Source organism: Castor canadensis, chromosome 19 (assembly GCF_047511655.1).
Source record: "Castor canadensis chromosome 19, mCasCan1.hap1v2, whole genome shotgun sequence".
Classification (NCBI taxonomy): domain Eukaryota; kingdom Metazoa; phylum Chordata; class Mammalia; order Rodentia; family Castoridae; genus Castor; species Castor canadensis.
Genome location: NC_133404.1, coordinates 31,789,103 through 31,815,214, shown reverse-complemented (window position 1 = coordinate 31,815,214; position 26,112 = coordinate 31,789,103). Strand labels below are relative to the sequence as shown.

The following is a 26,112-nucleotide window of genomic DNA, read 5'->3' as shown; positions in this document are numbered from 1 at the left end:
TTTGAGTGATATTGAGAACTCATAGAGAGATGAGCAGGAAATAAGGCCATGATACAATAGGGAGGAAACAAATTAGTCACCAGGCATGCTGTCATTTAAAAACCCTTCAAGAAACCTCTTGGCAATTTCCCATTTCCTGCTTTCCAGCCACATCCTTGCTCTTACCATCGCAGTCCATCATTAGGGTGTCAGATTAGAGACGGGTAGCAAAGTGACAGGTGTTTTCTAGTCAGGACATCTTTTATTTGGGACCTTGCATAATTTCAAAATTCAATATGGAATCTGAAATACCAGTCAAATATTCTTTCTTTTTTTTAAATTTTTTAAGCACGTTAGTATCTTCTTATTGCCATGTGGAGTATAAAAAGAGTTGAGCACAAGAAGCTCCATGAACTGTCACAATCATGATAATGACAGCCAGCATTTTGTGGGTTCATGAATATATTAAGCATAATCCAGGAGTCTGAATTTATTAACTCATGTAACTCTCATTACAATTCTGCCACAAGGATTCTATTATTTTTGTCATTTTATAGACAAGGAAATGAATATAGAGAAATTAAGGCACTTGTTCAGACCACACATGTAGTCTGTAGTGGAGTGGTGGTTATGTCTTGGGTTAGGCTTGGATTGTTGGTTACCCCTGCCATTTATAGGAGTCACCATGGGAAAAGTGCTCTAGTGTTCAGAGCCTCTGTAATCTCGTTGGCACGACTGAGTAGTTACGTTACTGGTCAAGTGTCAGGATTGGAGGGATTCATGTATACAGAGGGCGTAGCACTGTCAATGGTACCTCTGTGTGGATGCCAGTATTTTAGCTGTTACTGTTTCCAGCTAACCTCCCAGTGTGCCCATTCTTGAACTGATTAATTCAACATTCATTAGATCAATGACTCATCAATGAGTCATTGCTCAGGTGAATAACCGAGGTGATTGTCACACAGCTGGGTCACCAATCAGCATTTGTTTCTTGCAGTGGTTGTCCTGTAATTTCCAATCAGGACAGGTATAAGAAACCACTGGCATTCTTCCTTTGTCTATAGCCACCCTGGTGCAGCTCCACCTTCCTGGGCTTCTCCCTGGGCCTTCCTGCCAGTCATCCTGTGGGGGATGACTGTTTGCCCTTTTGAGTGACTTTTTTAAAAATCCATTTTGGTTATGTTCCAAAATCTGTATTTTAAGATAGATTGTCTCAAAATTTAGCCTTCAAATTTAATAAATTCTTGTCTTCACTTTCAGCTGTTCTGAAATGACTCCCTTGACTCCTCTTCCTGAATAGCCTGTAGTTAAGCCTCAAATTTAGTGAGAATCCATCCAGCCATTTTCAGATGGTGATAAAATATTTATTTATATAAATATATAAGTACTTAACAACTTTTCTTTATAGGATTAAATAGAAATGAGCAGAAAGAGTTGGGGGGAAAGCTTTTAATAAAATTTCATAATGATATTTGTGAAGATATGACATTAGTTCTTCCAAATACAGTTATTTAAAAATAATGTGTTTTTCTCATAGGCATATTTTCCTTTTTAGAATTAATGATCTATACTCTTCTCTTCCCTTGTTGGTAGGCCCCAATGCACTGTGAGAAGGAATGAGTGTATTTCCCAACAACGATGAACTCTGGAAGAAATTAATAGGCAAGAGATCAAATACCACCAATATAAATATTAAAAAGGTAAATTAAATCCAAAAATAAATGGCTATGTGGCTTGCCTGTCTAAAGAGGTAGTCAGTTTCACTTTGAATTAAACTACTCATTTCTTCGATATTTAAAAAAATAAAAAATATAAAACATAAATTGATTGGAAGGAGCAATGTCATCTACACCTCAACCTCATACTTTATATCTGGGCCTATTTTAACTTTTCTTCCAACTCTCCATAAAAGTTTTAAGGAAAAGCTATTTTTATTTAAACTAAGACAATCATTAAAAGAGTTCAAATAATATGGAAAATGTACGTACACAGATAAAAATGGGACATTTTTCCTTTTCCTAGACTTGGCCACCATAAATCCCAGCAAGATCACAGAGCATGTGGGCAGAGCAGGAGCCAGGCCAGCTGCTTTCAGGACTCTCTTTGTCCACTTGTATCCATCCATGGACAACTGTGTCTCAACTTCATCTGTAAATAGAGATGATGATGAAAGCGCCAATACAATGGGACTAAGAAAGCTTGACCTAACCCAGGTACAGCACCTAGAATGTCCTTGACCTTCAGTAAATGTTAAATATCACTGCTACTGTTAGCCTTACCATATGCATATGAAGAGTTGAAAAGAAAGCTGATCAGAAACACTGAATCATTCTATAGATTATATTTTTATGTAAAGAATTACAGTATTTAATTTTCTTTGAGTTTGAATTGAATTTGAAATAAAAGGACTAAGTCTGGGCATGGTGGCTTGCACCTGTAATCCTAGCTACTCAGATAGATGAGATCAAGAAGGTCAAGTTTTGAGGACAGACCAAGCAAAAAGTTAGCAAGACCCCATCTCAACCAATAAAACTGGGCATGGTGGCATGCTTCTGTCATCCTAGGTACACAGGAAGTATAAATAGGAGGATTACAGTCCAGGTCTGTCTGAGCATAAAAAAAAAAAGCAAGACCCTATTTGAAAAAGTAAAAAGTGTTGGGAGCATAGGTCAACTAGTAGAGTGGCTACCTAGCAAGCACAGGTCCTGAATTCAAACCCCTCTCCTCCAAAAGGGAGGGCCACTAATTAGTCTTTTCACTTTGAAATATTTTTGTTTGTTTTTTGCCATAAGAAGTTTTGTTTCTAAAATGATCTCTCTAAAGTCAAAAGTAGAGGCTAAGGGAAAAGTATAATTCAAAGTCATTTTTTAAACAAAAGTCTTTATGTTTTGATTTTACTCAGGTTATTAGAACTTCTACCAAGATCCTCCCTGCCACTCACCAATTGTTTGTTATTCCAGAGCATTTTACAAATGATTTCCAGGTAGACAATGTTTGTGGTTTGATCAATGGCCACAGTTCTTACAATCATTAATAATGGTTTAATGTACAAATGGATTCTGTGCCATTTACAAAGTCGTTTAGTGTATTTTCCCCAATTCTGTTCTCATCTCCTCCTTTTGACCCTTTAGTTGGATGCAGAGGTATTTGTTGTTTGATTTATTTCTTAATTTCCAAAATGACTCAGGTATTCTCTGTGGTCTTTTATATTTGGCAATGTCTCCTTATTATTGAAAATTTAATGGCAAGCTTGGCTGTACATAACACTATGGAGTAAAAGTTTTGCCTTGGGACTCTATGTTTCTCTGGTACGGAATATCACTATAGAAAAACTCTGAGACCAGGTGACATTGATTTTTTGTAGGAGGAACTTTTACTTTTATATCTGGATTCATGAAAAATAGTGTTTATAAACCTTAGAAGCTCAATTAGTATATATCACAGTGGAGTTCACAATAATCTTTTTATAATGCAGTATGGCTATTTGTTCTTTCTTTTAGGTTTTTTTTAATTTTTGTGCTGGGTGGGGGTACATTGTGGCATTTACAAAAGTTCTTACAATATATCAAATATATTATAGTTGAATTTCACCCCCTCCATCATTCTCCTTTCTCTAGAACTGATCATTTCTTGTACTAAGCATTGAACACATTTTTTTCACTTGTCGAGTTTTTTGTTTGTTTGTTTTTGGTTCAAAGACAACAGCTTACCTACGTTGAATGCTTTGTGTGCAACCATTAGTTTTTCTCCCATTTCATCTCTTTGCTTTTATTACTTACATTCTCTGTTATTAAGTTAGGTCTTTTCTCCACATCACTAATTTGATTTTCAAAATCTTTTCTGCTCTTTTGTGTTTTCAGTTTATTTTAAAAACCTCTTCCCGTTTTCGCTCTAAGGTATTACTAACATGCCACAAATCTACCTTTTTAGTCTAGAGTTCTGCAGGTCAACAGATTCACCATGTTCCACACCACATCAAGGTAGAGAAAAGCCAGCATCTCCAAAATATTTGCTGGCCCCTTTGTGAGTAGATTGATCCTCACACACAGGCAAGCACATAGTTGTCTTCTGTCTCTGTAGCTTTGCCTTTTCCAGAGTGTACTATAAGTGGAATCATACAGTGTGCAGACTTTGGCCTTTTTCATTTACTGTATCGTCCCTCTCATCTATTGTTTCCTGACATCTATTGTTCCTTTTCATCCCTGAACACAATTGCATTTTATGGACATACCCCGTGTCTATCCACTACCCACCTGAGATATGTTTATTTCCAGTTTGAGATGCTTGCAAATAAAGCATTTGTAACCATCTAGCTGTAAGTTGTTATGTGAACCCAAGTTTGGTTTCATTTGGGTAATTTTTTTGTCCATTTAAAAATCTAAGAGCTTATTACTGAGTTTTGAGTATTCTTTTCTTGTTCTGGACATATTTCTGTATTAGAGATTTGATTAACAGCTATGTTCTCCAAGTCAATAGCTTGCTTTTCCATTACTAAAATTTAGTTTACCATCCAATTGTGGGTGGCACACATGTGTGCTCCCAGCTTGTTGGGAGGCAGAGGCAGGAGGAGAGTGGTTTGAGGCTATCCCAGGCAAAGTTACCTTGAGAACTCTTCTGAAAACATACTAAAAAGCAAAAGGACTGAGAGTATGGCTCAAGTGGTAGAATGCTTGCCTAGCAAGTGCAACGCCCTGAGTTCAACCCCCAGAGCCTCAAAAACAAAGAAACAAGCAAAATTTATTTAATATTTGAGTTTAGTATCAACTTTGTTTTGGCTTATGCCCTGAATCCTGAGATCCTTAAGTTCTATTTTTGTATTAACTGTCTTTTATCATTTCATCTTGAGCTAACCTAAATTTCCTTTCTTAGTAAATTACAAAGCAAGTGCTAAGAATTTCCTTCCATCCCATCCTTTCATCTAGTTGACCTTCCTCTTATTTTTCATACCATGTTCCTTTGTCTCTCCCCCTCTCCAGTACCTTTGCACCTGAAGTGGGTAAATTTGCTCTTCACAGTGCATTTTCCATCTGGCTCATGTTTGTCCAGCTCCAATCAGGCATTCTGTTTGCTCTGATAAAGCGTTGTTGTTTTCCAACTGAACCATAATTTTCAGATGAGTGGACACCTCATATGTTTTCCACTTTGCCATAGGAAAGTGTTAGAGGGTCAAGAAATTCACAATGGATGTAGCTTTTATCTTTTTACTTCTTTCTTCTTTCTAATAAACTGCTTACATTCTGCCCTCCCTCCAAATGTTTCTTGACACCTGTTAAACCAGAGTCATGTCCTCTGACTGGGGTCAGAGGAGAGTTCTGTCCCACTCCCACTGAACACTCTCTCAATTTCTTGTGTTCCTGCTGTGTCTTCTCTCTGGGTAGAAAGAGCCACTGTTCTTGAACAGTGTTTCAACTCTCTTTCCAGCAGCCATGTCCCCTTCTCTCTCACACAAAGAAAATCTAGAAGGATAGTCTTTGGAGATGTGTACACAGTGAGAATTTGGGCGGGGGGAGTCTGGCAACTCAGTGTCATGTCTTATGAGGAATAGAGAGGGGTCATTAGGAACCATACCACTGAGGTATCTCTCCTCTGTCGGCCTTCCATCCTTCCATTTCTTTTTCTTTCTTCTTTCCTTCCTTCCTTTCTCCTTCCTTCTTCCTTCCTTCCTCCCTCCCTCCCTCACTCCTTCCCTCTGTTCCTCCCTCCCTCCCTCCCTTCCTTCCTTCCTTCCTCCCTTCCTCCCTTCCTTCCTTCTTCTCTCTTTCTGACTGGCAGGTAGAAAAGAAGTTTATTAAACTAAAGAAAGACTGAGGGTGGGACTCACAAAGACAGAGCTTTCAGGCCTTCCATTTTGTTCCTTGACTGCCAAGTTTTGAACTTTGTGGTTCTCAGTTAAAACCTTTCTCTGCTTGGTATAAATGTTAGTAAAAATGTCAGTACTTTTAGCACTCTTGGATCTTTTATTAGGCTTGGCAAAGGAAAATATGATGATGCCCTTTTTTTTTCATCTGTATTTTTTTTCTTTATTCTTGTGCTGGGTGGGGGTACATTGTGGCATTTACAAAGGTTCTTACAATGTGTCAAATATATCACAGTTGAATTCACTCTCTTTACTGCTCTCCTTTACCCTCCCCCCCATTCCTGGAACAGTTTCAGTAGGTATGGTTTTTGCATTTACATACTTGTGTACACAGTTTTTTTGCATTTTATCCTGCTACCTCTTCCCCGCCACCTCCCTCTCCAACTGGTGCCAACATCACCACCCCAGTCCCTTCTGCCCTCCTGTTCTCTGATTTTGTAGAAGAAAAAATATAAAAAGAAAAACATAACATTTTTGCTAGTTTGAGCTAAAGATAGCTACTCAGGGAATTTCCTTGTGATATTTCCATGCATATATGTGTTACAACCCAACTTGTTTCATCTCCTCTAATCCTCTTCACTCCTCCCTAGTCCCCTTCCCATGGTGGCCCTGCCACTTTAAGATTTCTATATTTATTCTTGTACAGAGAACACACCAACCACATTCATGTTCTTAGTGTCCTCCCCTTGCCCTATCCCTCCCTTGCATGACCTCCCCTTAGTGTGAGTAGCATCCCATAATATTGCTGCATTTTTTTAGCTCTATATTCCACATATGAGAGAGAACATGCAGCATTTGGTCTAAAAATGTGGAACACTCCATGAATTTGTGTGTCATCCTTGCACGTGGCCATGCTAATCTCTGTAATGTTCCAATTTTAGCATACATGCTGCCGAAGTGAGCACAGTTTTATTTCACTCCCTTCTATGCTTTATTTTCTAGAGAATTTCTTCCTCTAGGATGTGTTCTCTGATTCTCGTCCAGTATAAATGTCCCTCCTCTGTTCTCTCAAAAGGCTGGCATCAGCTATTAAGCTCAATCCAGTGGTTGCCTACTAAAATCCTTCTCTGTGTGCACAGTGTTCATCTTCCTCAAGCAGCCCTGGGAGCCTTCCCCGCAGCCCAGGCTTCTCCTACCATCAATTCCCCACCTCACCTGCTCTTGATCCAGCTACTAATGGTTGATGCCTGGACCACTATGGGGCTTCCAGGTCTCTGTACCATTCCTGCTGGTCCCTGATAGATGAGTAAAGGTTGGTTGGTACCCAAGCGAGACCATGTGCAAAACATTTCCAATGTCCCCCTACCTGGTCTGACCTCTCTCACAATAGCATATTTTTTATACAGTTGTACAATTGTCTCTTTTCCTCTCTGTCTGCTGGGTTTGATGGTAGTGCTTCAACTTGGAAATATTTCCTCGGCTTCTTTTATGGGCCATGTTTATCTGTCATGTAATCCTTCTTCACATGTAACTAAGATGAAGTCATCACTTCATTTCACAGGTGAAGAACCTGAGACTCAGTTTTTGGCAACCTGTGCAAGATGAAACTTGATTAAGACTCAGTTTAAATTCAGTCTAGGAAAGATCTTTCCAGGGGAATGTTATATAACTTGTGTTGTGGGATAAGGCACTAGCTCCACATGATAAATGATGTGGCATTAAGTTCTTGTAATTTGCATGCAACTGAAACTCTAAAAAGAATCTTACTATCCCTTAGATCATAGCAGAATGCTTGGCTCCTAGTAGCACAAAGGAAGGACTGGAAATGTAAGATAAGAAAGGATGAATGGATGGATGGACTATCTGATGGGTTAGTTGATTGAGTATTTTTTCAGAAGACTTTCTTGGGGATATATAAAGGAAGTACAGTTGAATGACAAGCAGTATATACAGTGTTTAAGAGTGGTACCTCTGGGCTTGCAAACAGTGTGCAGGAAAATGACTTATCTGGTCATTCGCTGATAAAGGATGTTTAAATTGTTTAAACAATTGTTATTTGAGCTACAATTTTTGTAGCTCAAATAATATGATGATGAATATCTTGTATACATTTTGGGGAATGTGTGTGAATGTGTTTAGATTACTTAGCCTCTTTTACATGTCATATTCATCTGCTATTTAGTCCTCCCACAAATCTAGCAAAATTGATATCTAAAAATAGAATAATTTAGTCAAACAACATAGGCATTTTGAATATATTTTTATATGTCACATTTTTCTTCAAAGAAGCTTCTACTGTACAGATACCAATAATTTATAATTGGGCTGTTTATCCACACTTTAATGGATGGATATACTACTCTGCAAAGTTATTAGTGCCTTATTACATTAATTTACATTTTCTGGATTACCAGTGAGGCTAAGCAAAATTGCCACTGTTTAATATTTGTCTTTTTCCTGTGAATGTCCCATTCATATCTTTTTCTACTGGGTTGTCATTTTGTTGATTTACAAGTGTTCTATATTTATTATGGACATTGATCAATTGCTACCAATCAATTGCCCTACGTCTGCCCCAGAACACTGCTATTGTTTTACTTTGTTCATTAGATGTTTGAGTGTACACTAGTTTTTGGTATTTTTGTAGTCAATCTACCAGTTTTTTTCCTTTATGACTTCTGAGCAAAATGACGATTATAAAATTATTCTTTCAAATTTCCTCTCTAATAATGTTATAGCTTGGACTTTATTTTTTTATTGTTGTCCTGGGGTACATTGCGACATTTCCTAAAGTACTTATGATGTATCGTAGTTGAATTCACCTTCTCCATCTTTCTCCTTTATCCCCTTTTCTCCCAATCCTTGAATAGTTTCAACAGGTCTCATTTTTCTATTTTCATACATGAGTACATATTTACATCTTCAATCTATTAATACCTGTGTGTATGCGCACTCACACATGTATGAGACACACACTCAGAGAGAGAGAGAGAGAGAGAAAAGGGAGAGAGAGAGAGAGAGAGGTGCATGGCTGGAATAATAGATATCTAACTTTATTTCCAAAATTTTTAAACACTATATACAGATACTTTTGGTTAGAAAACACCAAGACTTCTAGCTGAAATATTATTAGGATTTTCTAATAAGAGTTTCTTAATGTGTTAAATATATATATTTTAAAAAAAAAGCTTGCTCAAGCAGTCATAACTGAGCCGTAGTTAATGGAAGCTTCACCTCTATCCATTCTATGCTATCTTTTTTTCAAAGCTGGACTCCCTGGGGCTGGGTCCAGGTTACACAGCAACACTGACAGCAGCTTTCACTTGTTCTTCATGTGAGCCAAAGGCTTCTGTTATCTCACCAGTCCATGTGAACGTGGCTGTGGCTCACTGGTTAATGACCTTCACCCAGTTAAGGAAGTTGCATTCTCTGCCTGCAAGCACTTCAAGTTCAGAGAACCTTCCCCTTGGCTGACTGCTAAGGCAGACACTACACTGGACTCTGATTCCTATGCAAGATATGGTTTTCCCTGGACCCCTGACCTCTGAGGATGAAATCAGCCGGAGGACCTGTGGGATGTTTGTCTGTGTGTCCTCAGGGTCCTTGTGTTTAGTGGTTTATCCTCCTCTGTGGACTTAATGTTTCAGAGATCCCTTGCTATTTCCTCTTGTAGGTAGCACACTTCACACCATTCAAGCATGGCTTTGTGTTTATTTTTACTCCTCTGTTGCTTTTATGACAAATGGTGGAACATGATCTAGCTGTTTTGCACCAGTTTTTAATCTAACACATGGCTTAGCGATCTCTCTCCTAACAATGTGTGTTAATGGTCTAACACATAAAAGCTGCCTCTTTCTTTTTAATGACTATGAAATACTCCCTTGTCTGGATTTCTCATAATTTATAAGATCCGTCTCCTACCAAGAGACTGGTTTCCTCCAAAAATGTGCTCTTACAACCAACCTGCCACAAATATGCCAGAATAAACATCATTCATACATGGAGAGGTTGATTTGTAGGAAAAAATATCCCTAATAAACTCTCTAGGACAAAGCTATATGCATTTTTAATATAGAAAGATATTGCTAGACATCTTTCATACAAGTCATGATAATTTATTATGCCTGTCTCTACGTTTTTCTCATCTTTTCTTTTGAGTTGTTTAACTTTGTCTATTTGAAAACACCCCATGTATTTTGGAAAGTTGCTATTTATTGGTCTCAGGAATTACACTTATTCCCCTCTGTGTTTAATGTGCTGACCACCTTCAGCTATATGACATTTTATATAGTATGAGATTGAATTTACTAACATTTTCACTTTGGGGTACTTGTTTTGTGTCATACTCCACAAGGTCTTTCAGACCCCAAGACTACTTTTAAATTCTTTTGTGGTTTCTTTCAGTATTTTATCACTTTACTCTTCACCACTTAAATTTTAATGAACCTGAAATTTATCATCATGTAAAGTACATAATATGAATCCAACACCTCCTTGTCCCCAGAACACTTTCTAATTGTCCCATACATTTATTTTGCATATTTTGGGGAATACCGACCAGCTCCTGCTTCACCCTAGGCCATACCACTTCATCCTCTTCTTCCCTGATCAATGCAGTACCTGCTAACTAGTTTAATGTGTGCATGGTCTCCTACATCATAAATGCGTCCCTCTGTCCAGAATGAGCCCTATTGGCATAAAACATGGGGAAATAAATATTGCCCGTTAAAAATAAGCAAATCGAACCAGCATGGTGGCGCATGCCTATAATCCTAGCTATTTAGGAGGCAGAAGTAGGAGAATTTCTATCCAAGGAGGGCCTGGGGAAAAATATCCTGAGACCTTATCTGAAATACAAGCAAAATTAAAAAGGGCTAGAGGTGCATCTCAAGTGGTAGAGTAACTTGTCTAGCAGGTGCAAAGCCCTGAGTTCAAACCCTCATACTGCCAAATAATAATAAGGTAAAACAAACAAATGACCATTAACCTTGCCACCCCACGTACTTCTCTGACCATTCCCTCAACTTTGTAACAGGATTCTTGAAAGAGGTGCCTATAGTTGCTCTTTTCAGTGCTTTTCCTCTCACTACGTCAAAGACACACTTGTCAAGGTCACCAATGTCTTCCATGACCTCCGATGGTCAGGTCTTCACTAATGGTCTCCCATGGTCAGGTCTCCATCCCATGTGACTTGATTTATCATATGGCAGCATAAATCTTTTTGCTCCAGAAATGCTGCTTCACCTGATTTTCAGGCATGATTCTTTTTGTCTCTTCCTCTCATCTGGGGACATTTTCAGGCTCCTTTCCCAAGTTCTCTGTTACCCATATTAATTACTGCTCCTCTTCAGGACCCAGTTCTCAGGCCTGTGCCCTCTTCTGCCCCCACTCCCTCCCTTGCTGATCTTATCCAGTCTCATGGCATTAAACACTAATGACTCTCAGGGTTCTACTTTCATCCTAGACCTTAGCACACAATACCTGATTTATGTATAATTGCCTGTTTAGCATCTCCACTTTGCTGTCCAGTTGAACATTTCAAATTACTACATCCCAAAACAAGTATTTCTCTCCAGATACAAACTTGTTCCCTTCATTCTTTCCCCACTTACATAAGTATGAGGGTCATCTTGCAGTTTGTACAGGAAAAGGCCCTCACACCAACCTTGGCTTTTGTTTTTGTGTCACATTTCATGCTCAGTCAACAATTCCACTGTGTCTACTTTCAAAACCTGCCCAGACAATTTCTCACATGCTGATCTTAGGTCCCAGTCTCTCTCCCTCTTCCTTACTGCAGCAGACTCCAAGCTAATCCCCATGTTCTGCCCTACTCCCACCATCAGAGGGTGCTCCTTTAACAGGGCAGGTAAAAAAAGACTGTGACACAGGTTACTCCAGAGGCACCTGCACACCCATGTTTATTGCGTCACTATTCACAATAGCCAAGTTATGGAAACAGCCAAGATGCCCCACCACTGATGAATGGATTAAGAAAATGTGGTATCTATACACAATGGAATTTTATGCAGCCATGAAGAAGAACGAAATGTTATCATTCGCTGGTAAATGGATGGAATAGGAGAACATCATTCTGAGTGAGGTTAGCCTGGCCCAAAAGACCAAAAATCATATGTTCTCCCTCATATGTGGACATTAGATCAAGGGCAAACACAACAAGGGGATTGGACTTTTGATAAAAGTGAGAGCACAGAAGGGAGGGGTGAGGATAGGTAAGACACCTAAAAAATTAGCTAGCATTTGTTGCCCTTAACGCAGAGAAACTAAAGCAGATACCTTAAAAGCAACTGAGGCCAATAGGAAAAGGGGACCAGGAACTAGAGAAAAGGTTAGATCAAAAAGAATTAACCTAGAAGGTAACACCCACGCACAGGAAATCAATGTGAGTCAATGCCCTGTATAGCTATCCTTATCTCAACCAGCAAAAACCCTTGTTCCTTCCTATTATTGCTTATACTCTCTCTACAACAAAATTAGAAATAAGGGCAAAATAGTTTCTGCTGGGTATTGAGGGGGTGGGGGGAAGAGGGAGGGGGCGGAGTGGGTGGTAAGGGAGGGGGTGGGAGCAGGGGGGAGAAATAACCCAAGCCTTGTATGCACATATGAATAATAAAAGAAAAAAAAAGGGCAGGTAAAGTAGTTTTATTGTTAGTTTTTTTTTTAAACCTCCATATTAATTTGCATAGTGGCTGCACTAATTTACATATCCTCATCAGTGTTTGTTACTGTTTTCCTGATAATTGCCATTCTGACTGGGGCAAAGTGTTCACAAATATGAGCCGAATAAGTGAAGTAACTCTGCCCAGAGTGCATTTGGGTCATCTCCCACCTTCTGTGGTACAGGTAGATATAGAGTAGAAGGGACATGACTCTCCCCATTCATATAAAACTCAGTTCTAGTCCATATCCAATATTAACCAGGTAGAGACCTTAGATGAGTCTCTTTATCTTGCATGTCTAAGACATTTTGCTAAAAGATAGACTCCCATATTACTATATCTAGCCCATTCGAATTTGATTAGAAAGTATGGGCAACTATGACATTGTAAAAGTGTATTTATCCATTCTCCCTGACCCTGGTCCTACTGGTTTTCACTTCCTGGAGAATGTTGTATCTACTCATCCAGGCTCCGGAGCCAGCAGCCTAGATACCCTCTGATTGGCTCCAACATCCAACAAGTCACCCATGGGGACTTCTTCCTTCACTTCTCTTCATTCCAGCTGCCTCTCCCTTTTTCTGTCTCAGAGCAGCCATCATTTCTCAGATCACTGAGATAGCTTCCCAGCAGCCCCTGGCTTCCTCTGATGAATTCTTCACCCTGCAGGAAAGATTGCTCAAGTCCTTTCTTTGCTTGGAATTCATCAAATGTTTTCCTTGACTTTGGGATCTGTAGTCAAGCACAGGAGAATCTCCATGTGGGTATAACCTTCATAGTCTGCCCTCTATTAATAGTGCTCCTTCAAAACAGAATTTGATGCCTTTGCATGTGCCAGTCCTTCTGTCCAAAGTAGCCTTGCTCTCCCCACATCTTGCTGATGACACAGCACCATGTTTCTTTCTCTCAGAGGCCTTTCTAGGTCACAGCATTGGCTGAACTGTCTACATCTCTAAACCAGACCCTGAAAGAAAATGACTCTTTCAAATACCATCCATGGGACTAATAATTGTAGGTCCTCGATAGATGTAAAAGTGTTTCCAACTAGATGTGGAAGCTCTTTGAAACATTTACCAAAGACTAAACAGGCATTATGAAGACAGTGTCACTGCAGGGTAGGAAACACCCAGAAGAAAGACACCCGGAAACAACAGGGTAGTGCATTTTCAGCCATGCCTTGCCTTGGAGACTTCCAGTCGGTCACATTACACATTTAGCCCTAATCACCCTTTTCATTCCATTGCTGCCCTTTTGCCAACATATCCCCAGGATGCTGCCTGCAAAACAGAAAACTGATTATTCAGCTTATTTTGGGAAGCCAAACAGAGGCCCACTTCAATTCCCCATTCAAATAAACATCCTACCTACTGGACTTTGATTCCAGCTGGAAATGGACCAGGTAGCTCTGTATTCTCTGGTGTTTGCAAAAGAGGAAGTTGTTGGCCTTGCCATTTATTCCTTTAGCTTGGCCCAGGGCCAGGAAGTCCAAGCACTGGGACAAATGCACATTACACATTGAGTACATAGCTAGGACAAGCAAATATTAGGAGCCACACGCTATGACCCTCAGAGCAATCCAAACCACAGAACCTGAAAAGATCCTCATAATTTGGTTTTCTTCCAACAGAGAAACACATTAAGTTGGGCCATTAACTCAAATGAAAGGTTTCAGATTTATTTCATTGGCAGATGGAAATTAAGTTGCAGAAAGCCATCCAACACAGGCTACAGCATACTTAATTTCATTTATTTTTAATTATACAGGTAATACACGAATATATTATCATTGTAAAAATTCAAACAATGCAGATAAAGTTGAGGTCCCACTTGACCACACACTATTCCTCTTGTTTTCCCTTCTTGGGAATTACTACCTTTATCAATTTGAAGTGTGTTATTAGAAACAAACACACAGACACACACACTCAGAGAGAGAGAGCAAAATGGAACTATTTACTTAAGGATGATCAATGCTGTATTCCAAAGTGAAATACAAGGTCATCATGGAGAACATCAATGAAAATAACCATAAAATTCAGGACTTAATTCCTCAACCATGTCAAGAGCCTGAAAGGAATTTAGGAAGGACATTGGTTGGACAAGGAGGTTTTGATGAAGCCTCCTCCACCTCACCCCACGGAGCAGGAAGAGAGGACATGTTTCTGTTCGTTTCAAACCAAGGAAAGGTCTTCAATGAGACCATTCATTGTAAGAGTGTGACAGTCATCTGGATGCTGTTATATTTATCTTTTCCTCTGTGATTCTTTAACTTTTTTTTCTCATGCAATCCTTTAAACTCTCAAGGTTAGAAACCTCCCCCACCTCCAAACCTCCCCTCAGCATCACAGGGTGCTGTTCTGAGGACTCCTGTGACATCCTGAATGTCCTCTGGAGGGCTCAGTGACTTGTCCTTTCTATTTGTTTCCACTCCTTTTTGCAGTACTATTTTACTTAGAATCTGGCATGAGATGACTCCATCCTCCTCCCGGAAGGGTGGCAATAAAGTGAGACTCGAGCAGCCCTGGTCCACGTCTGCAGACAGCCACTCATGGGCCTGGGGAGATCTGGACCTCAAAGAGACTCAGCTTCAGTTTCCTTAGCAGAGGCCTCTATGCCACAGCTTACAGGGATGTGAGCCTTCCTTTGCTTTTTGCTGCAACGGGGAGAATGCTATGTGTTTTATGAGGCTTTGGTGGGAGTTAATGAGATCATAGGTACTTAGCTCGTTGGAAAGCAACCACAGACACCATGTACCGTTTTTAGGCCCTTGTGCTTGCTAGATGGGGGCTCAACCACTTGAGCCATGCCCTTCGCCATTTTTGCTTTTGGTATTTTTTTCAGGTAGGGTATTGTACTTTTCCCTGGGGCTGCAATCCTCCTACCGATGTCTCCTGCCTAGCTGAGATAACAGGCATGTCCCATACTACCTGGATTATTGATTGAGATGGGGTTCTCCCTAACTTTTTTTCCAGGGTGACCTCAAAGTTTGATCCTCTCAATCTTCACCTCTGGAGTAGCTGAGATTAACTACTTTCCTTTCCTTCCTTACTAAATTAAGTCAAAGCCTAAGTAAGCACTATGCTTGCTCCAAAGCTCTGCTACTGTACTCACTGTGCTAATTACAGGATCTCTCCCTGTTGACTTATTGGTTTCTGATCTTTTCTTTTCTTTAAGACTCTTTTTTCATAAGTTAGATATTTACATCACAGTTTCTGGACTCTGGCTCAGCTAGATTCATCTCTTGATTATCTGTGGAAACTGAAACGGAAACACATAGAAGAGTTGCACTGGATATAATTCACAGCTTCCTTTAATTATAATCATCAAAGTTAACGATGACTGTAAACTGCTTCATAACATGCCAGTGGGCAGTATGACTGGAGGTCAACTTGACACTCACTCAAACCGGGCATCAGAAAAGACACAGCACAGCAACACCCTCTTCTTATGAAGAAAACAATGGGACCAGGCACAGTTGGGCAACTTTTTTGGTAAAATTAACTTTAAGTCAAAACAACAATAGAGTTATGAGCTTTATTTTCTCATAAAAATTTTACCTTGGGCCAGATAAGCAGTTTTGTTTGCCTGCTATCAACTGTAAAGAGATATTTTAGTTTTACAGTTATAATTTTACTTACCTACTGCTAAAAAGACTTTGTGGTTACTTGAAGCAGACCCAAGTGGAGAAGAGACATCATGGAAAAAGGAAGAGTTTGTAAAGATGTCCTAGAAACCTGGCCATTGACAGTCCTCACACTGTGTCATCTATACGCACCTATACATGTCCGTATCCAGGATTCAAAGCATCTATTAATGTGGCCTGTTTATAAACTGCTCTTGAAATATTGGCATGGATTTTAAAAATTGAGACCAAATTGATTTAACAAAATATTAAGTTTTATATTATACAATTTAGTGGTGTTTAGTGCATTCACCTTGTTATAAAACAGTCACCTTCATCACCCCAAAAGAAAGCGTTGTATCCATTAAGCAGTCTGCCCAGCCCTTGGTAACCAGTAACGTGCTTTCTTTCTCTATGGATTACATCTCTCCTGAATGCTTTCAACAGTCATACACATGGGTTCCTGGTTTCTTTTACTCAGTATGTTTTTCTGGTTCATCTACTTTAGAGCAAGTATCAGTACTTCCTTCCATTTTAACCATGTAGAATATTCTTTTGTGTGTGTGTGGTACTCCGGGTGGTTGCCACACCTTAGCCTTTCACTTTTTAGTTTGTTTTTCAGTTGTGATCTTGCACTAACTTTGCCCAGCTACCCTTGAACTGTGATCCTCCTGTTTCTACCCTCTGAAGTAGCTGGAATTACAGGCATGTATCACCACATTCTATCCAACCCTGTGCAATATCCTGGTTTATGCATATATCACACTTTGTTTATCCATCTATCCACTGATCCATTTGGTTTGTTTTACCTTTTGGCAATTGTTAATATTGATGCTATAAATATGTTGTGCAAATTCATTTGTATTTGCTGGTGTGACTATGGGTTTGCCCAGAATACACTTTTAATTCTTTGGAGTATATGTCAATAGTTTTGCATATATAACAAAGGAATGAAGTTGCTTGGTCATATGATAACTCTGTGTTTAACTTTTTGAGAAAATGATTTCTCTACCATAAATGGTTTACAGGCAGTTACTCACAAAGCAGAAGCTTGGCCAAGTTCACAGGTCAACGTTGATCACACACACACACACAATTCCCAAAGATAATGACAAGTCTGCCTCATTGTAAGTACTACACAGACCTCTGCAGAAAGCAAAACAATGCATGGCTCTGTTCCACAGTCCTTGCTTTGTTTTTTGGGCACATGGGATGCCAAACTGAAGCTTCCTATAATAATGACCATGTGCTGACTTTCCCTGATGCCTCAAGTTCAGCTGAGAGCAGATGCCAACATTGTTCCTTGCTTCCTACTAAGCAAGGGATGAACTGCACCCTTGGCATAGGAGATAATATGGTCCCTTGGGTCGTTCTGAATGACAGCCTTCTTGCTCTGTGGAAATTTACAGGGAATTGGCAGGGGTCACGGGTTGGAGATTGGTGTATGACTTCACCCTTTGCACCCTGTTCAGGCTGTGCTTCATGTCTAGGGGTCAGATAAAGATCACTGCAAAACAAGAGGAGTGCACTGTGGATTCCCAGAGTCTGCAGAAGCTCTATAATCAGGACCGAACTATGCTGAGTCAAAGGGCATATCGGTTACACCCAGCATCCCTTAGTATATTTAAGGGAGTTTCTTTTGATGAAAATTGCATGGTCTTGAGAGAGGAAAATTGGTCATAAGCAAAATTTTGGTCTTCATTCTTAAGAGCCTGGGGTACATTTGGAGAAAAAGGTTTTGCTGCTAGATTCAGACCCTTCTTTGGGCCTGCATGATACAGGACTGAGTGTGTCCAGTGGCCAAAAGTCACTCCCACATCCCTACCTCTTATTTTTTTTCCTGTGGAACTAACTCCCTGCTCCACAGACACATTAAGTAAAGTAGACCTCCTTAAAGAGAGTGTCAATCCCTCATTAAGAAAGACTAAAAAAAGGTGAGTCACATTAGACCTCATGACAATATAATAATCAGGACCTTAGTGCCCCAGATATATGTTAGACAGTAAATTCATCACATTTTTATACATGGAAATAGAGATATCATTCTACTCTTTTTAAAAATAAAAGGAAACTCTTACCTTTCTCAAAAAGGTAGTGAATAAATATGATTGTTGTGTTTCATGTGCATTTGTGAAACTAGAATAATGAAATCTGTTAAGATCATTTAAAAGGGAGGAAGGATGGATTAGAAAGAGTAATAGAAGGAGTGAATCTAATCAAAGTACATTATATGCATTTATGGAAATATCACAATGAAACCCTTTTGTATAATTAATATATTTTAATAATTAAAGAGAAAAAGCAAGGACATATATCAGCAGTTTCTGGATTTCAGAATATACACCAGAGAAAAACAATTAGAATGAAAGTTGAATGGACTAGTTATTTGAATCAAGTGCCTTTCCTCTGACTACCCAGTACTAAACAGACTCAGTGGAGGAGCTGGTTCCACAGCTGGCATTTCACAGGACCTGGCCTGGCATTTATAGAGAATGATGCAGGTGACGTCAGTGTTTAAGAGCCAAGGCTTCCTTGTTCTCTACTGTTGGGGCAATCCTGAATGCATAAATTCCTTCCTGGCAGAGTCATTCTTTTTTGGAGTCCAGGAAATAGAAGAAACAACAGCATTCTGTGTTACAAATGTAAAGTATGTAATTGCACCATATATTGAGTGGTTATGGATTTGTTGATGAAAATAATTGATATATTAATATGTTGTGGTTACAAGGAAATATGGTATAGAGGAATAAGGTTATTTGGCACATAAAGGAAGCTAAAAGGGCTCAGCTGTGGACCTTAGAGACTTCACAACTACTCCGAAGAAAGGCGAGGACAGAGAATCTGACCTGTGTGCCTGAGCTATGCATGGATGAGAAACCTCCATTTCGGATCTCTTGTGTACGATCCAGACTTTTCTGCTTTTCCACATTCACCCTTTTATGAGAAGGTGACAGTCTTTCTCTTCTTTCAAATCTTAGAAAATCATGGCCAGTAAGTGCTGGATTAAGTACACTGTAATCTGCATTCTTCCCTTCTTCCACTGCCCAGAGGAACTGATCTTTGGTCTCCAATGTAGAACTCTATGATTTTCAATATGGCGACCCACTCATAAGAAGATGTGTTGGTTAGAGAAAAGGGCATTTCCAACAGTAGCCTCCACCGATTGAGCACTTCCTGTGTCAGTGTAAGTACTAAACTTCCTTGCTGCACAGACGACAACCAGAAAGATAAATCAAATGAAAACCAAGGTTTTGTTAAACACATAAAAGCATACCACTGTCTTCAGGACCTACTAGCACATACACACTAGAAAATGCTAATGCAGTTGAGGCCTCTCCTTCCTGGATTGTGCTGTTTGCCAAGGTTGTTTTGGTGAACCCAGCAGTTAATTTCTACCAATACCATAGCACTGAATGAAAAAGGATCATTTTTGCAATTCCCAAAGGAGTTTCAGGAAGCCCTTTACAATGGGCTGAGCATCTTTTGTGTACATTGGATATATCAGATATTATTTAATTGAATCTTCAAAACACAATAGTTTGAATCAGAAGCTCAAATAGACTGAGTCACTCACCAGGATCACATCAATAATTAATGGTGGAGACAGTCTTCAAGAGCACACCTACAGGTGCTGTCTTCCCCATGAGGTTGGCTGAGTTGCCATTCTCACAAAAGTGTGATCAAACTCTTGCTGACTCCCCTGTGCCAACCCTAAAGCCATCCCCTCACAACCTACTGCAAATACCAGCCAGAGATGGGGGACTTGGTGGCATCTCTCCTCCAAAGAGCAGCTTTCATTCACCCCAGGTATCTCATTTTCCAGGATCACCTACTTGAGTTGGATTCCAGAGGCCGGGTGGCATTAAAACATGAAAACAGCCAGGAGCAGTGCCTCATGCCTATAATCCTAGCTACTTGAGAGGCAGAAACTGGGAGGAACACAATTTTAGGCCAGCCAGGGCAAAAAGTTTATGAGACCCAATCTCAACCAGTAACTGGGAGTAGTGGTGCATGTCTGTCATCCCAGATACTCAGGGAAGCACAAAAAGAAGGACTGTGGTCCGGCCCGGCCTACATATAAAACAAGACTCTATCTCAAAGATAACCAAAACAAAAAGGGCTGAAGGCATGGCTCAAGTGATAAAGTGCCTATACAGTAAGCGCAAGGCCTTGAGTTCAACTCCCAGTTCTGCCAAAAAAAAAACCCTCAGAAAAACAAGCAACAACAACAAAACATGCAAACTCATTCTCCTTCGTCAATTTCAGTCAGCTTATTCACAAGACTCAAGAAACAAAGATGTTACCCCATTTAATGAGTAACAATTAGTGAGAACTTTAACAGCATTTTCATCTTGCATTTCCTAATAATTCCAGGCAGAACTTGATGACTCATGACATATACAGAAAATTGTCTTCCTTGGAAAAGTATCTCAGGTTCTTCCAGAAAATATTTCATTAACTGCTAATGAAAAACAGTTTTCTCCAAAGTAGCTGGTTTAAATTAATCGTTGAAAGTAAAGATCAGCCTTCCTTTGGATCTATAAGAGGTACTCCTAGCCCTGAATGTTGGACTGGTGCTTCCTGCTCAGGGCCGTGGAATAACTTTTCACACCAGCTACTGTGTGATGCATGACTCAATAGGGGTGCTTCTTTCTTTGTATTTCCAAAAATGTGTTGTCAAATATTTTTGACAAAAATATAGAGGGAATAATGTAACAACAAGGATATTTATCATCAAGCTTTAAAAATACAACAATACAGTCACAGCTGAAGGCACTTTCACCTCCCCAGCCCCTCCCTCTTGGAAAAGCCCATCAAACCTGTGCATATTTATTTTTAACGTGTTTGTGTGTTTCTCTTTATCACTAAATATCAGCTATTACTTTTACACAGCTAAATATCGTATAAATGGTGCATCAATGATATTGTTCACAGTGTATTCCCCTGAAACATATTTTAATCAGCAATATGCACCCCAAAATCATCCATGTTGACATTCAGAGTTCTAGTTCATTTTTTGTTCACTGTTGTATAGTATTCTACCACACAAATATACTTCCATTTATTTTACCATTCTCTGGTTAATTTGTTTATAACTTTTTACTATTGTAAAAAAATGATATAGACATTCTCAGATGTATCTTTTTGTACACATGTGAGATTTTTCACTAGTCTATATTCTCAGAAGTGGAATTGTTGGGTCATAAGCCATGCCAATTTTCATCTTTGTAAGATATAGCTAAATTATTGCCTGGTGTAGTTACACAAATTTTCCTTTCTACCTGAAAAGTGTTCTTGTTTTTCCATATCTTCATTATTACTTAGTGTTTTCTGAGTCTTCAATATCTGCCAATCTACTGAGTATGAAATGGTATCACATTATCTTTTATGTTTATACTTGATAATGGGATTCAGGCATTTTTTTCATGTCTCTATGGACCATTCATGTATCTTCTTCTATCAATGAGCTGATTACATAATTTGGTCATTTCTATAGCAGAATTATTTGTCTTTTTATTGATTTTTAAATATTCTTTTTGTAGTATGTGTCACCACATTGCAAGTGTCTTATGTCTGTGTGTGACTCCTCATATTTCTCTACTATATACTAGAGCACAGAGTTCTTAACATTTTTTGTGGGGGGTGCTGGAGATTGGACCCACGTCTTGCACTTGCTAATCAACTGCTCTATATTGACCTGCATCTGCAGCCCAGGGTTTTTTATTTATTTATTTATTATTTATTTTGAGATGGGGTCTTACTGTGTAGCCCAGATTGACTGAAACTAACAATCCCCCTGCCTCTGCCTCCTGAATGTTGGGATTTCCAGTGTGTACCACAGCACCTGGCTAAAAACATTGTTGATCAGATTGCACTTATCCATCTTCTTTATATTTGTCTCCTTTCTACTTTTATTTTTAAAAAATTCTGTCCCACCCCAAGATCACAAGATATTTTCCTACACATTTTTGTAAAAGGACACAAGGGTTTATTTTAGCTCTTTAGTCTCTGAAGCACTAACTTCCAGACAGACATCCTCAGTCTTCCCCTGGTGTTAACCAATATTTGACCATAAATTTCAAGGGAACTTTTTAACTAGTGCAAGTCACCTTACATTTCCATTCCCTTACTATGTGAGAAGAAATCTGCTTGAAGTAGAAGAAGGTTTCTGGGAAAGTTTCCTTTGAAATAGAAAAAAGAAAGAGCCTCTTTTCCAGCCACTGGATATTGTTATATATGGATTGGATGCCTGGAGCTGCTGCAACCATTTTGCTGCTACACAAAACTTTCTCTCTATAAAAGTCAACAGGTGAAACATGGTATAGAAGGAATGTGGAATGAACCTGGTTCCTTAAAAATATTACTGAGATGCTGGGTGAATGCATGTTTTGTCAAATAATAAATCATCTTATTACTTAAACTATTTTGAATTAGATCTTCAGTAACTTGAGGCTAACAGTGTTCATACAGATACCCCAGGCTGCCATTAATCTTTAGTTTTGTTCATTCGTTTACTCACTTATACACTTAATCAATATGCACACTGGTCAGAACACATGGAAGACACTGCATCGAGGGTGGAAGATAGAGAGGACTGAGTTTTTCTTTTAAGAAGTCACAGCCTGGGAGGAGAAGAAAACCTGTAAGCAAATAATCACAATTCTTTATACGAGATGCAAGGGAAGAGATAGTTCTACCATGCTATGGGAGTACTGGAGGTGGACCCTCATATTTCATATGGTGAGAACAGGAGAAAAAACACAAGAGGGAAGCTGACCTTTGGAGGGTAAGTAGGCACATAAATAGGGAGACAGAAAAAAGCCATCTAAGGTGCAGGGGTTGCTGGTGCATTTCCTGGAGGTGACTTGGGAATGGAGCTGTTGGATGCCACTGGAGACAGTTCTGCAGAAATGAGACCTGAATGTCAAGGAAGATGGCATTTCAATCTCGTCTTGAAGACTGGGAAAGGAGGGTGGAGAGCAGCCAGGGAATATTGCAGCACCTCTTCTGCACTGGACAGGTTCCCGGGGGCTGCGAGGTGCCAATAGCACAGATGGAGGACCAGGAATATAGGGCTCCTGGGACATACAGTTGGAGAAGAAAGAGATGAAGATGAAGACTCTAGCAAAGTCTCTGCACCTGAAATAGTCAGTTGTTCACTGCCAGGGTGCTGAAGTAGGAGGGTGGGAGATTTCATCAGTCACCCATGAAAAAAGCAAGAAATCAGCACATTTCTGTGCACCACAAGCTGGGGAAGGCTCACATCAGCCACAGACAGACAATAGCAAACAAATTCCTCTCCCATCCATGACCTCCAGCTGGTCACTTGAGATCGGCTATCCTGAGTGCAAATCCAGGAAATGGGCAATGCTTCAAATCAGGCGTTATTTGCTTTGAAGCCAGTTGTCAACATTTGTCAGCACACTATTGTAGAGCATCATGTTTTCAGAAAGTTCTGACTGCTCTCTCACCTCTTTACTACTGATCTCCTTCCACAGAGATGAGGGTGTCATGCAGGGAGCAGATCTTCCCAGGTAGAGGGGACTCATGTGAACATTTGGCTGCAAGTACTTAATGATAGCACTGAGAAGTCAGAAGGAGCAGGTACAAGACTCACTCCTGACTGGCTCCTACTTAACTCCTGGGGAGATTAGAAATGCAGGGAATCCTTCCACGCAAAGGTCAGGGTCACAGCAAAGCATCCCGCTACCTCCTTACCCTGGGCTCCTCTCCTGACACTCACCAGCCCTAAGTCACCCTTTTGACATCTGGATGGTTCAGTCCTCCACTGACATGGGGTGTCATAGGATGAAGAGTTAATAGACCCCCTGGGAGCTTACCATCCCATTTCTTTATTTCTCCTTTCCAATTTCTTTTCTTAATTCAGTAACTGTCTCTAGGATTGTCAACACACACTACCACCAGCACTTCTCCTACTAGAGGTCCTGATCTCCTGCATGACAAGGCTTTTTGAATTTACAGAGATCTGCTATCACTTCAGTTCCTTAGAACAAGAACCCTCTGCCAGGGCTCTCTCCAGTCTCAATTCTTAGAGCTCTTCAAGTTTTCTTTGCCTCTAAGTTTAATAGGAAAGGTGGAATGGGACAGGTCATCCATTAGACACTACCAGGATCAAAAACTCCAACCCACATATGATGGAAGATAGGTTACCCTTTGCAAAGGTCTGGACAGACATAAGAAGGAGCAAAAATAAAGCCACCACCATCCATTAGCACAAATTCTTTACATTGAGTTGTTTATCATAGTAATAATGGAATGGAAACAACTAAGTGTTCATTAGGAAGAGATTGGTTAAATTAATCCTTATACATATTTATATCAGGATGCTTATATAGCCATTCGAAATCATGGTATGAAGGAATATTTAATATCATGAAGGAATATTTATGATCTATTGCTAAATATGACATATTGCTAAATAAAAAAATAAAAGGTTACAATATGAAACTAATACATGTATGCATGTAAACATGCAGGACAATCACACACACACAAGTGGCTATGTAACTACATATACATGTATATATATGAAAGATTGGTAAAGGCCACACAGCAAAATGTCAAACATCTATCATCACATGACTTTTACTAATTTTAATTACATTTTCATTCTCATATCGTACTTCTCTTTTTAAATATGCATTCTTTCAATTTCAGGGTTACTCATGTCTCTTCTTTCTTGCCTTTCTGGGAAATTCTTCATGCTTTGAATCTCTGAGCTAAATGACCTTGACTGTCCTTGAGCAATTGCTTATAAAGGCCAATAAACTCATTACCAATCACAGAAGTCAAATCACAGACTCTTAGCAAACTGCTCTGAGCTCAAAACTTACTCATAGGCCAGTCTGTGTGGTCACACCCTATGTAGCCTTATGTTTGATCAACAGCAGTTGAATTGATTAATTCAGCCATTATGGACAGGAGCAAAGTCCTTCTAGTGTATTCTTTACAGTTCCTTTGCAGGACGGTGGGGTGCTGAAATGCTCTGGCAGACCCCAGGACACCTAAGGAGAGAGGACCTCTAGTCTAAATGACACCGTTCCTCTCTGAATTCTCTGAGACAAGCCTGGTGAGCTCATGGGACTGGGGAGTTTCATTAGAAGAATTTTCTAGTTAAAAACTAATCTACTTTTAATCTCAATCTCAATTTCAAATTTTAAAAAACGCAACAGAAACCTTTTAAAATATTTTATACTTTCTTGCATTGGTAAGCAGAGTTAATTAAATCTAGTGAGTTTATTTTAACGAATGACAATTCTAATTCTTTTTTTCTGCCGTAAGTGATGCCAATATGGTAACTAGCCTTACGTGATGTAGCTCAATGCCTTGCCTTTGGTTTTTAATTTTATTTATTTTGATTTATTGATTTTCTGCATTCATCTCTTCCCTCGTGGTTATGGAGAGACTGCACACTCTGCCTTAGTTTGGACTGCTGAATACCATATGCTGAATGCTTTAAACAGCAGAATTTTTGTTCTCACATTTCTCGAGATTGGGAAGTACAAGATGGTATCTGGTGATGGCATCTTTCCTGGTTTTAGATGGTCTTCCTGTTGTATTTTCACATGCTGGAGAGAGAGAACTCTGTTCTTCCCCTTCTCATAAGGACTCTAATCCCATCCTGGACTCCTCCCTTGTTATCTCATGTAGAACTAAGCACTGCCCAAATTTCCACCCCTCCTAAAGCCATCCAGGTGAGAGGCAGGGTTCTGACATATATGTTTGGGGAGACACAAATGTGAAGTCCACAACATACTATTCATTAAATTTTGTGCCTCCTCTGAAATTCTCCACCCTTGATGCTGTCTTTATTGTGACATCAGAGAAACAAACATGAAATTTCTACCTCTCTTTTCCCCCCTTTGGGGGCACTGGATTTTGAACTCAGGGCTTTTCTCTTGCTAGGCAGGCAATCTCCCCTTTAAACCACTCCTTCAGCCCTTTTTTCTCTGGTTGTCTTAGAGATAGGGGGTCACTCTTTGTCCAGGCTGGCCTGGATCATGACCCTCCTATATTAC

The 26,112-nt window shown here is 39.6% G+C and overlaps 1 non-coding gene across 1 annotated transcript; it reads right to left on the bottom strand.

The window, feature by feature from the left end:
- Positions 1–6,638: 6,638 nt before the first annotated feature.
- LOC141419377 (U6 spliceosomal RNA) lies at positions 6,639–6,741 on the bottom strand. The gene has a single exon (XR_012444152.1). It is a non-coding gene; the product is annotated as a U6 spliceosomal RNA (small nuclear RNA).
- Between the last annotated feature and the right edge of the window lie 19,371 nt (positions 6,742–26,112).